Raw genomic sequence first — 12,622 nt, forward strand, 5'->3', positions numbered from 1 at the left:
CACAACCAATGACTTTTCACTATGTTGATTGATTTATGGTGCAATCCAACTCTTTACAACACTTCTGGTGACTTATAAATAAAGAGAACTGATACTTATACAATGTTGATTGATTTATGGTGCATTTATCTTTTAAGCTTCCATCTCGAATGGTTTGACTTGAATGCTTTCAAGTCCGATATATAATACTTGATTAATTTTAATAATGAACTATTGTCATTCAAAATAAGTTGTAAGAAGATGATCAAAACATTGAGGATGAAGTCAACCATTGTTCCAGAAAATATTACTAGACACTTCTGTGACAGATATGGCTATGACTTATCAGATTACTAGAAAGACCACAACTTGTAGATCAGCATTGAACTATAAAATCTATCATTCAGTTTTATGAAAATTATATGAGAAACTCGACTCTTTCACTTGACAAGCATGTAAGAGACATCTTTGTGAGGTGGCCCCAGATAGTAGATGCAGCACTTGAGATTACACCTATCGAAGCTGTGAATAACCTTATTCACTAACTTCCACTTCAATGGAAAGATATGGGAGTTATGGTTAGAGACGAGATTCTAACAAGAAACCCTCTAGAGTACCCAGACATGATCGTGTTCAGTTTGTATTACAAGACCTTTCTAGATAAGTAAGTGAGAGCCTATAATCTCCTCGAAGCCAATAGATGAGCACAATGATGAGTTGGATCTAAAGCCTCATTTTGAATCGAATCCAGAGGAAGAGCATGAAAATAACTTTGAGTTTGAGTTAAATAATGATTGAGTTAAAAGACTCATCCAAAGATAAAGTTTCACCAAAGAAGTTCATAGGGTTAATAGAGATTAGAAACTTAGATTTTATTTCCTTTGTTTTGCAATATTTTCTCTTTATGTTATTGAGATTTAAAGTAGTTGAACTATTGTATATTCTAGTTTCAGTGAGCATTATTAATAAGATTTACACTTCACTTTAAACATATTAAGCTATTGTGTTGTCCAATATTTCTAAAATAAGATTTAATTTTTATTGATTTAAAGGAAATGAAAGGACAACAAGACCAATCAGCTATGTTCATGGATCTAATGAGAGTGGTGCTTGACCTCGGTAGGCATTAAGCAATAGCGCCTCCTCAGAATGGACCAGAAAATGCTAATAACATGGATTCAATTATGGAACAGTTTCCTTGTTTCAAGCCTTCTTATTTTTTATGATAGAGTGAACTATTTGACAACCGAGTAGTGGTTAGAAAGACTGAAATCAATCTATAAGCACATGGCATGCACCAACACACAGAAGGTATCATGTGCTGAATTTATGCTAGTCGAAGCAACAAGCCACTGGTGGGAGTCTGCATCGCGTACTAGAACAAAAGCACAACAACATGCTTGCTCAAGGAAGAAATGATGACAAAGTACTTTTCCCAATCCCTGAAGGATTGGAGGAAGGCAAAGTTCTTACAATTGAAACAGATAAAAGATGTCGCTTCATAATTATGAAAGAAAGTTCAACCAATTTTCTAATAAGCCATACATCTAATGGATATCGAGCCAAAGAAGGCTAAAAGGATTGAATTAGAGTTACATCTAGAGATTCGAAGAATTATGGCATCTCAAAATATGACTTACCTGTATTGAAGTACTTCAGCAGGCTCAATCAATTTTTGAACGCTTAGGAAAGTGGATCGAATGACTGAAAAGGAAATGAATCATATGTGAAATGAAAGTAGAATGGATCCAATAAAGGAAAAACATTTGGACAATTATAGAATCGAGATCAGGATCAAGTAAACCAAATAGAGTTACTCTATCATGTCCAAAATGCAACGAGGCCCATGGAAGGGAGTACTTATTTGGGGAAAATGTATGATATCGATGTGGCTAGGAAGGTACTTGGACTGCAAGGCATACCCATGTAAGAACGACTATGAGTAGAGTTTTATCAAAGTTTTTACCTTAACCCAGTAAGAGGCAATAGAGGATTCGAACGTAGTGGTAGGTATTCTATTAGTATTTGAACTAACCGCATATGTTGTTATGAACTCAGGAGCTACTCATTCATTTATCTCTATCGTAGTTATTGCTAAATCATGTATTGCATTTAAAAAATTCAATAGTGTTCTAGAAGTTACCATCCCATCGGGTAGAATTTTGAATACTAATTAGATAGCTAGGGCAGTAAAGTTAGAAATGAATGGAAATGAATTAAAAACTTATATATACCTCCTAAACATCAAAGACTTTGATGTTAGTCTTTGATGTTATTCTAGGAAGGACTAGTTGGGGAGCAACTACATGACCATTCGACATTTTAAAAAAAAAGTAATTTTTTAGAAGCCTGGAAGGAAAAGATGTTAAATAAGAGATCTTGTTAGGAATTTCTAGTGAATATATATGGAACTCAGTAATTGGAGCTCACTATTAGTAATGTACCGATTATATGAGATTCTATTGATATATTCCCTGATGAATTACCTGGCGCACCACCTGATAGACAAATGGAGTTTACAATTGACCTCGTACTTGGAGTGGGGCCAATGTCTAAAGCTCTATATAGGATAGCACTAAAAGAACTACAATAATTAAGATATAGTTGTAGAAATTATTGGATAAAGTCACATCCAACCAAGTATACTCCTTGGGCCACAACATTTTGTTTGTGAACAAAAACGAAGGTTTGATGAGGATGCACATTGATCATTGTTAACTAAATCGGTAAAATATCAAATACAAATATCTCCTTCCTCATATTGAAACCCCCTTTAATAAGTTGAAGGATGTAACAGTATTTTTCAAGATTGATTTGAGGTTAGACTATCACCGGTTGAAAGGGAAGGCAAAATAACATATAAAATATGGCATTAGAACTTTCCATGTTCATTATGAGTTCATTGTAATGCTCTTTGGATTAACGAATGCTCTTGTAGAATTTATGGATTTGATGAATATGATATTTCATCAGTATTTAAATCAATTTGTTATTTATCTTCATTGATGATATTTTAGTGTATTCGAGGAATAAAGATCAACATAAAGAACAACTCAAGGTAGTTTTGGAAACACTACTAGGGGAGAAATTGTATACAAAATTCAAGAAATATGAATTTTGGATTGATTATATAGTTTTTCTTTGTTATGTGGTTATGATGCTAATTAAGGATTAAAGTAGAACTCGTTAAAGTTGAGGCGGTGATCAACTTGTTAAGACCAACAAATATAGGTAAAGTTCGAATTTTCTTCGGACTAGTCAGTTATTATCGAAGATCCATTGATGGATTCTCTAAAATAACTGGGCCGATGACCTAACTTAATTAGGAAAGAAGTAAAATTTCAATGGATTTCAAAGCGTGAGGATAGCTTTCAAGAACTAAAATTGAAATTGGTTACAACTCTAATCTTAGCCATATCATAAGGTTCAGATGGATTCGTAATATACAATAACGCATCCAAACAGGTTTGAAATGTGTATTCACGAAATTATTTCTTTCGATTTAAAACTACCGAAAGTGTACGGTTCGTTAACAAGTAATAAAGTGGATTAAATGAGTCTGAATATCGTCCTACAGAGATTGATTAGTTCAAATTTTATTTATCGTAGCCTTAATCGAAACTAAATTACCAAAGTGAATGTAAACCTAATTAAACCCTAATTTTGGAAAGAAACCCTAATTATGTGAATTTTATGATTAAAATGAAATTAATATGCAAAATAATATTTTAACACTCTAGAATGAAATCAAATGTTGAGAACGCACGTTTGTTGTAATCAATAGAAATTAAACACACTAGGATCAAGATTCCCATGCAATTATCACTTTAAAATCCTAGTTTCACAATATGACAACACACTTCAATTGTGACGAATCAATGTTCCTAAATCTATCCAATACTCTCTCTCGAGGTGTATCGAACTTATTTCTACATATCACCAGCCTATATTTCTATGACAAGTGCATATGTAAAAATGCATGGGATTTTATGAACACTTAAAGATTCACGTTGGGTATAGCGATATATTTCTATCCCCTATCGGATCCTACGATAATTTATATTATGCCAAACTTATTCCAATTCTCTTGAATGCAAGAATACATCACCCAAACTCACACAATTACGGGCCCTTAATTGCGGAAACAATAATTGCATATAAATCATTCAAATCAATAGAAATATGTCTTAATGTCAAATTGCAAAACTAGAAAATTAAAGATCAAATTACATGGTACATCGATCTCCTAGCACATGAAAATCTAGCCTAACATGGTTAAACTATAAGAATACATCAGATTTTGGATAAAAGATATCACTGGGTTATCAAATCTTGAGAAATCTTGAAGCTCTTCATGTAAATCTTCGTTCTTGCGCTCAAAATCCTCTCCAAGAAGTGTTCTTCTACCTCCAATACGTTCTGCCCCTTTTTGGACGTCTTTTGGAATTTATATCGCGTGAAAATTAGGTTACCAAAAGAATTTCAGTCTTATAAGGAAACTGCAGAATCGGCCCGAAATCTTGTTCTATGCGACCGCATAGTATATTTCTATGTTGTCACATAGAGTAAAAAAATTTTGAGAAAAAATTCTTGGGAGGCCTCTATGCGACCGCATAGAAGTTTCTACTATGCGACCGCATAGTTATATCATTCTTTCCGCCGAACAATTTTTAGTATTTTGGTCATAAATTTTTCTCCTGATCTTCGATTGAAGTGGTTCAAACTGAATTGGAAAGAAAACTCAAAGATATACACTTTTTATAGAAATAGTATTCCTCAAATTCTGATTTTTACTATGCCAAAAATGGATCTGAAGTAAAGATTAAAAATCACGAGCATAGCTTTTTCGCCTGAAAGTTGATACTTGATAATACTTCGATCAAATTTTACCTCTTGACTCCTTTCCTCAAATCGATTGACCTCTAACACTCTTGAATCTTCATTCCATTTCCCGTCTCATCTATGGATATTTGCAACTTGGTCCCCGAACTATCACTTTGCTCCATTTTAGTCCTTTTTCGGCTCTTTTCTCCTGAATTTTATCATTTCCATAGAAACACCTACATTGCATGAATTCAATGAGATTAAGTCACAGTTTAAACATTTTGCTTGTAATTAAGTCATGTTCATGATCTAAATAAATGTGCAAAAATACACTTATCAAAACCCCCCAAACTTGAACTATTGTTTGTCCTCAAACAAAATAGTGACTTAATTCTGAACAAACATGGCTTAATACCTTGTCGTGGCTCAGGATTGGACTAAGTATTTTACTTTATTAAAATTTATCAGTGCAAAAATGACATCAACCTTTACCTGTTAAATGCATACTTCACGTGTGTGTGTGTGAATTCATGCCAACATATCAAATTCATGATGGATTAAGTCCCAACCCCAAGTGATCAAATGTATCCTTCCAACCCCAAGTGATCAAATGTATCCTTACTCGCTCGAGAGATACACAACCCCCCAAACTTATTTTTTTCACTCAATTATCCCGGGGTTGTGTTTTAAAATTAGGAGTTTACATAGTTGTAGTCCTCACCCTCTCGTAGTTTAGATTAATCTCACTATCACAAGTTTACATTTCAACAAGTGAAGGCTCTCCCAAGTTTGATTGCTTCGACACTCAAGATAAAAATAGGTTACTTGCCTCGCCTCAAAGGTATAGTTTCCTCAACCAAATGTCCAAGGCCTTTTCTTCATGTTACTGTCTCTCTTTTATTTTTCTCACTTTCCAATTTTTTTTTTTTATATAATCTTCTCATTTGCTTTCTATATAACCCCTTTAGTGAGCTTTAGGTCGATGACTCCTAAACCAATTTGCTTTTGGGCACCAGGTTTTAAACCCTTGTAGACTTATTCACTCGAGTTATAAAGGCTCGATCAGATGACTTTTTATTAACCTCTTTCCCTCTTGCTTTCTATATGACCCCTTTAGCAAGCTTTAGGTCGGTGACTCCCAAGCCAGTTGAGCTTAGGACACCAGATTTTGAAATATCCTTACAGGGTTACTTACTCGAGTCATAAAGGCATGAAAAGAAGTGTCTTATCCTCACAATTTAATTTTATGCCCTTATTGTTCTAGACATTTACCTTATTGTTCTAGACATTTAGTTTCCAAAACTAATCCCTAATTTAAGATTTTTACCTAATCTTTACCTCACTAGTCTAGGCAATCCACACAATAAAATTCATGCACGGAGCCCTCGCTCGTCTCAATGCTCCCCTATAATAGCTCAAATATCACCAAACTATCTTAAAATAGTTTACGGGTTAATTCAATAGAGGGTTATCATTCTTTTCCTACTTTATACTCAAAATCCAGTCGTTCAACTAACATGCCAAGCATGAATAGCGGCATAGATAATGTCAAGTATTACATCAACAAGTATCAGTTAGTCTAATTAACACCAGATGCAAAGTTTTGAAGTTTAAACAAATCCAATAATAATATCATAGCTAGCAAGGTTATCAAGCCCTCACAAGCATGCATGAATTTATTTTTTTTAACGCTCATCATGCATACATTATGTAATAATGGAATACAGATACTAATGAATGCAGATAAAGATTTAAAATTATGTCATCCCCAAACTTAATTAATATATTGTCCTTAATGTAAGATTAACGAAAAATTAAAGACATAATTTTGTCATCATTGTTGAAATAAAGTAGAAGTTCAAATACATATTGAGGGACAAAATAAACTGAAAGCACAAGAAATGAGATAACTAGTACTCCCTTGATCAGTATAGAGGTGGTCGAAAATCGGGACCTGCAATGCCATATGTGGAGCCGACCTTCTCTTTTCCTGTTGAGGTCTTTTTGGCGACATCCTACAAAAGTGAAAAGTATGTGTGTTATATCTTATGGTGATAATTGATAAACTTGGGTATGCAAGAAGAAACCCATGTGACGCACCATTCCCCCAAACTTATTTCAAGGTGCATGTGTACACTGTTGGTGTGTAAGATGTATAAATTATGTCTCAATATAAAGTTCATATCACAAAAATGTGAATCACCAATAAAGTTTAGCTTTAAACATGCACTTTGTTCAATTTGACCTATGACTGACTAAAACAGGACTTCAACCTTATGACTCGTGCTCAATGCATTGGGACTCGTGTGGATTGTGCTTAAGCTATTTATTGGCATGCATGGATGAACGATGACCTAAACTATAAAATATGTTAAAAAATTGAAAAAACTCCTAGACTAATGCAAAATGAAATAAATAAAGGGTAGAGATGTACCGCCTCCCAATCAGCGCTATTTTATAGCAGATAGCTCGGCTTTTGGCACAGGTATTTTATGGCACTTTAAATATGGCTTGGAAGGTCCTGCATAGTTTGCTCAATATGATCTTTGTTCCGCACTGCAGTTATCCTCCGAATTTCATCCCTGTCTTTCTCCAAGTAGTTTGTCTTTCTCTCCTCATCCGTATAAAATCCCACATTGAATGTCTTAATCTCCTTTGAATCGATAAGAACTGATGGAGAGTGTACTATATAGGCCTCATGAATGTTTGGCTGTTTCTTCAACTCAAAATTATAGGGGATTCCTATGTCAAGCACTTCAATCTGGAAACAGCTTTCAGGCTCGTTGGGGTATTTCATTGCCTTGAAAACATTAAAAGAGACTTGTTCCTCCCCCAACCTCAGAGTTAACTGTCCTTGCTGCACATCTATGAGGGCTCTTGTAGTAGCCAAAAATGGTCGTCCTAATATGATAGACATGTCCTTGTCTTCTTCCATATCCAAAATCAAGAAGTCTGCTGGGAACATGGGTTTATCCACTTTGATGGTGGATGTGTAAGTGATCGATCAGCTAGCTGTAGAGTTACTGTGGTTGCCTTAGGCTCTCCCAATCCTAGTTTCCTGAAAACGAGAGTGGCATCAAGTCAATACTCGCATCGAAATCACACAATGCTTTATCAAAATAAAAATCACCACTTGTGCAAGGGACGGTGAAACTCCCTGGATCTTTCAGTTTTGGTGGGATTTTTTCTTGATTCTGGCACTATATTCCTCCGTAAGCATTACTGTCTCATGGTCCTCCATCTTGCATTTGTTTGTCTCAAGAAACTTGTATTAATAAAATTTTAGAGAGATTTCGGATAAAAGATTGTTTACCAAGTGCAGTTCCCATTGTTAAAGGTGATAAATTCAATTTAAATCAATGCACAAAAAATGATTTTGAAAGGAAACAAATGAAGAACATTCCATATGCTTCTACTGTTGGAAGCCAGATTATGCTCAGGTCTACACAAAACTTGACATTGCATTTGTTGTGGGAATATTGGGACAATATTAGAGTAATTTAGGTATGGACAACTGAAGAGCTGCAAAGAAAGTAATAAAGTACTTTCAAGGAATAAAGGATTGCAAACTTATGTATAGACAAATGGAAAATTTGGAAGTAATTGGCTACTAAGATTCAGACTTTACTAGCTGTTTTGTTTTACGCAAATCAACATTAAGATACATCTTTATGATGGCTGATGGGGCTGTATCTTGGAAGAGTGCTAAGCAGACCTTGGCTGTTACTTTCACTATGGAAGCTGAGTTCGTTTCTTGTTTTGAGGCTACTTCACATGATGTATGGTTAAAGGGTTTCATATTTAGGCTTAGAATCATGGATTCTATTTCTAGGCCATTGAGAATATATTACGACAATTCTGCCGCTGTCTTTAAGGCTAAGAATAACAAAAGTCGAAGTCGAAGTAAGCACATCAACATCAAGTATTAGCTATAGGGGAACGTATTAAGGAAAAGAAAGTGGTCATTGAGCACGTCAGTGCTGATTTAATGATTGCTGATCCTTTGACTAAGGGCATGCCACTATTAAAATTCAAGGATCATGTAGTGTCAGTAGGACTTGGTTCCATTATGTAATTTTTTATTGTGTGAACAATGTTATTTTATTGAAATTCTTATTTATTATGATATTTTCTCATTTCATGCACGCTTTAATCTATTTGAGAAAATATATCTTTATGGGACTAAGAAAAAACATAAGGTTTATTCATTAAGTAAAAGTTGCTACATAAAGAATAATATTTCAGAAATTAGATACATTGTAATACATGGAAGGTAATAATCATTATTAGAGAACTTGCCACCATGATTCATGTATTTGTTTCTTAAGGATTATATTGAATGGGATTAAATTAAGAGATTGGGTTAAACGTGTGGATCAAGTGAGAGAATGTTGGAATTTCCAATTAAGCGAATCCCAAATCCTCCGGGAACAAATTTGGAAACTCCAAGATTGATTGTCCAAGTTGAACCAATCTCAGCCCATTCCATTTCTTGTACTAAGTTTTTTGGCAACATTAGAGGTCTAGCCATGAAGAGTTTAATGGAAACTTGGCTATAAATTCTTGTTTTGGTCCCCAAGCTCCACACACCCGAAAATATAGTATACACCATCACATAAAGTGTGTTGAGAGTATGGAAAAACCATTACCTGGAACAAGAAGTTGTTTGAGATACATCAATTTGATTTTCGATCCGTAAGATTTTTTATTTCTCGATCCAATTTGTTTCCGCATACTTGTTTAGGATTGAGTTTGAGTCTTACATGCGGATCTAGATCGTTCACATCATTTTCCTCCCTATTTGCCATATCTACATCTAGGGGACTCAAACAACGCCTCTTTTGTCTCTGTCTTCACCATCATAGTCTATTCTTATGATGCATTTATCCTCGAGTAAGAGGTTACTTTGTAAATGGTACTTAAGTAACATTTGTGTACCTTTTCACCTTTTTCACACTAGCTTTGGTGGGAAACTTCATAGCGAGGTGGCGTATAGAGTTAACAACCTTCAACATTTTCAATACTAGATTTCCTTGGCCTTTTGGGCCTTACGTTAAAGATATCATGGAAGGGGTAGATTTGCGAATGGTCATTGATTTCGAGACTGTGTGGCACGTCTTCGTCAATGTTGAGGCCTAACAATCCCTCTATCTTGCTGCTTTGCATTCAAAGTTTGACCCATCTCTAAATATCTTTCAATGTTACCTTTAGAAAACATTCAACAATACCGTTTGATCGTTAAAGTAACGGTGCATGCTATACCTTGTCAAGAAAGGGACTCTCATAATGTTCAGGTTTAAATGGGACCCTTCATGCGATCCTCTGGGATTCATAGAATTTACCATCGTTGTATAAGCTATCTGACTTGGCATTGAGCCTTTCTTTTACCCGCATGGTTGTACTCTGCTGAGATTCGACAGGCCTTATCATCTCAAGGTCATAGATCTTCTTCTCGATCAAATTCACCAAGTCTTCATATGTTTTGGGTGCTCAGTTGTGAATGTCTCTTTAAAATAGAGTGGTCCTATCTAAACCAGATTTTAAAGCCACGAAAACTATATTTTGTTGAATGCTTTCAACTTCCACCATTTCCAATTTGGAACAGCTAAGATAACTTTACAAAGAGTCGCTGAGACTCTATCTTATATCATGGATTCACCTTGAAAGTAGTGTTGGTTATCCTTGTTGCTCTATTAACTGTCTAATGGCCACATTATCCTTCATAAATCATTATATATTAGCAGTCATATTAGTCATTGTTATGCCTATCCACATAGGCTCCATGACCAATTCCTTGAAGCCACGCAATGAAGCCATGTGGATCAAGCCCAAAGTCCCACTCACCGAAGCGGCCATATGTCAATATTGAAGCCCCATAAGTTACATTCGAGGTTCAAGAGCGTCTGCCTACCGAAGTGATGAAACTCGACAAAAGCAAAAGCCGAAGGTTAGTAAGTGACGACCCACACGTGAGAATCCTGAATTTATCAATGAGATCCTATTAAATGATTGATGGGAACTTTACAATGACTTGCCAGTTTAGGTTATTGAGTTACTGCTCCCTACAAGAGTATTAAATGCGTCATATGCTAGTGAGTTTAAATGAATGCCATTAATTGGATGCTTCGATTAAGATGAGGCCACTTGTATCTTCATCCAATAGACACTATTTCATGTGTAATACTATAAATATTCCATCCTTGTATCATTGGAAGGCTAATGCAACTCAATACACTTAAAGCTATTATTAGTCTTCTCTCTTGTGGATTATACATTTATTTTACTAGTGTAGATTACTTTTTTCTCTTGGAGTTGTTTGTGATTGGTTATTATTACACAATCACTTCCTAAAATAAATGTTGGAGCCCGAACATATTCATCTCGTGTAGGGATGACAAATTGGCTCGGGAGCTCAGGCCGCTCATGGCTCGGCCTATAAAAAGCTCGAGCAGGCCCAACTGGAGGCTCGGGTTGAGCCCCATCTTCGAGTGTTGAGTCAAGCCTGAGCCAGCTTGAAATTTAAAATAATAATAATAATAATAATTTTGTAGCAGCTAGTTGTTGCCTAACAAAAGGCAGCACGCAAAGGCAACTAAAATAAATAAATAAATAATGCTTTTGTCAGCTCAGCTCGAGCCGAGTCGAGCCCGAGCCTCAATTTTCGGCTCACAAGCCGGTTCGGCTCGTTGACACCCCTAATCTCGACGTCTATTGTCTACAACACCCTAACAGAGAACGTGGTCAACAATCACAGTTTTGGATAACCTATCCAACTTCCTAGATTTCCTACTTATTCCTCTTTGGGTTTATCTTTCTAAAATAATAGGATCTTCATTTTCTGTACTTAGATTTAATCCTGCTAGATTTTCTTCCACTTATTATTCTTGGCTTTCATTTTCTCGACGTGTGTTCTTCTCGTGGATTTTACAAGGTATCCCATAGACGATGCCAAATTATTGACCTCAAAAATAGAAAAAAATTTTAATGCCAACGGTAGAGTTTTCATGTTGAAAATTTGGCAGGGTTTTTGCTTTTAGAGGTTTTTGTGCTTGTGTGACCTTGTTGTTTGAAGGGAAAAGAAAAGAATAAGTTTCCAGTGAGAGTTTGGCCAGGAAAAAAAAAAGGGCATTTCAATTTGAGAATGCTAAGATTTTCAAGAATGTCATTCCTAATTTTGTCTTGATCCGAGGCAATTTTTAGAGTGAAAGTTTGGACATCTAAGATTTTTCTTCTGTTTTTTTAGCTTTTTAATCCTTTGATTTTCAACTTTGTTTTATTTCATACATGGCATTTTCGTAGCCAATTTTTAGGGACTTTTTATTCAGTTTTATCAGTTGACACTCTCATCATTGTGATCGAACTCATGATTAAGTTCAAGTTCCAATATTTGAGTTGATTATTGTTCTTTCGTCACTTATCATACAATTTGTTATGTACCTGCATGAGTTTTCATGGACGATCATGTAAATTTGATTTTGTACTAGAATGTGCACTTAAAATAGCATCTATGATCTCGAATTGAAACCTTCATTTTCATTGTTTGGATGAAGCTTTCAATTGTGCTTTAATCCAAGTGTTAGGATCATGCGCTTTTTATTGCTAGATGCTGCTTTAGAGGATGATGCATCTTATGCTTTGATTGGACTCATCGGCCTCAATGCAAATACTCATGGACACACTAGCCTATAATGAGGCCCTTTATGGCAATATGAAGCGATTCTAGAGTACAATTTTTCATTATGTGGGATTCACAACTTTTTACCACTTTTTAATCTTACGTGCTTACAAAAAAAAAAAAAAAAAAAAAAAAAATTTTTCC

Source organism: Olea europaea, chromosome 2, assembly GCF_002742605.1.
Source record: "Olea europaea var. sylvestris chromosome 2, O_europaea_v1, whole genome shotgun sequence".
Lineage (NCBI taxonomy): Eukaryota > Viridiplantae > Streptophyta > Magnoliopsida > Lamiales > Oleaceae > Olea > Olea europaea.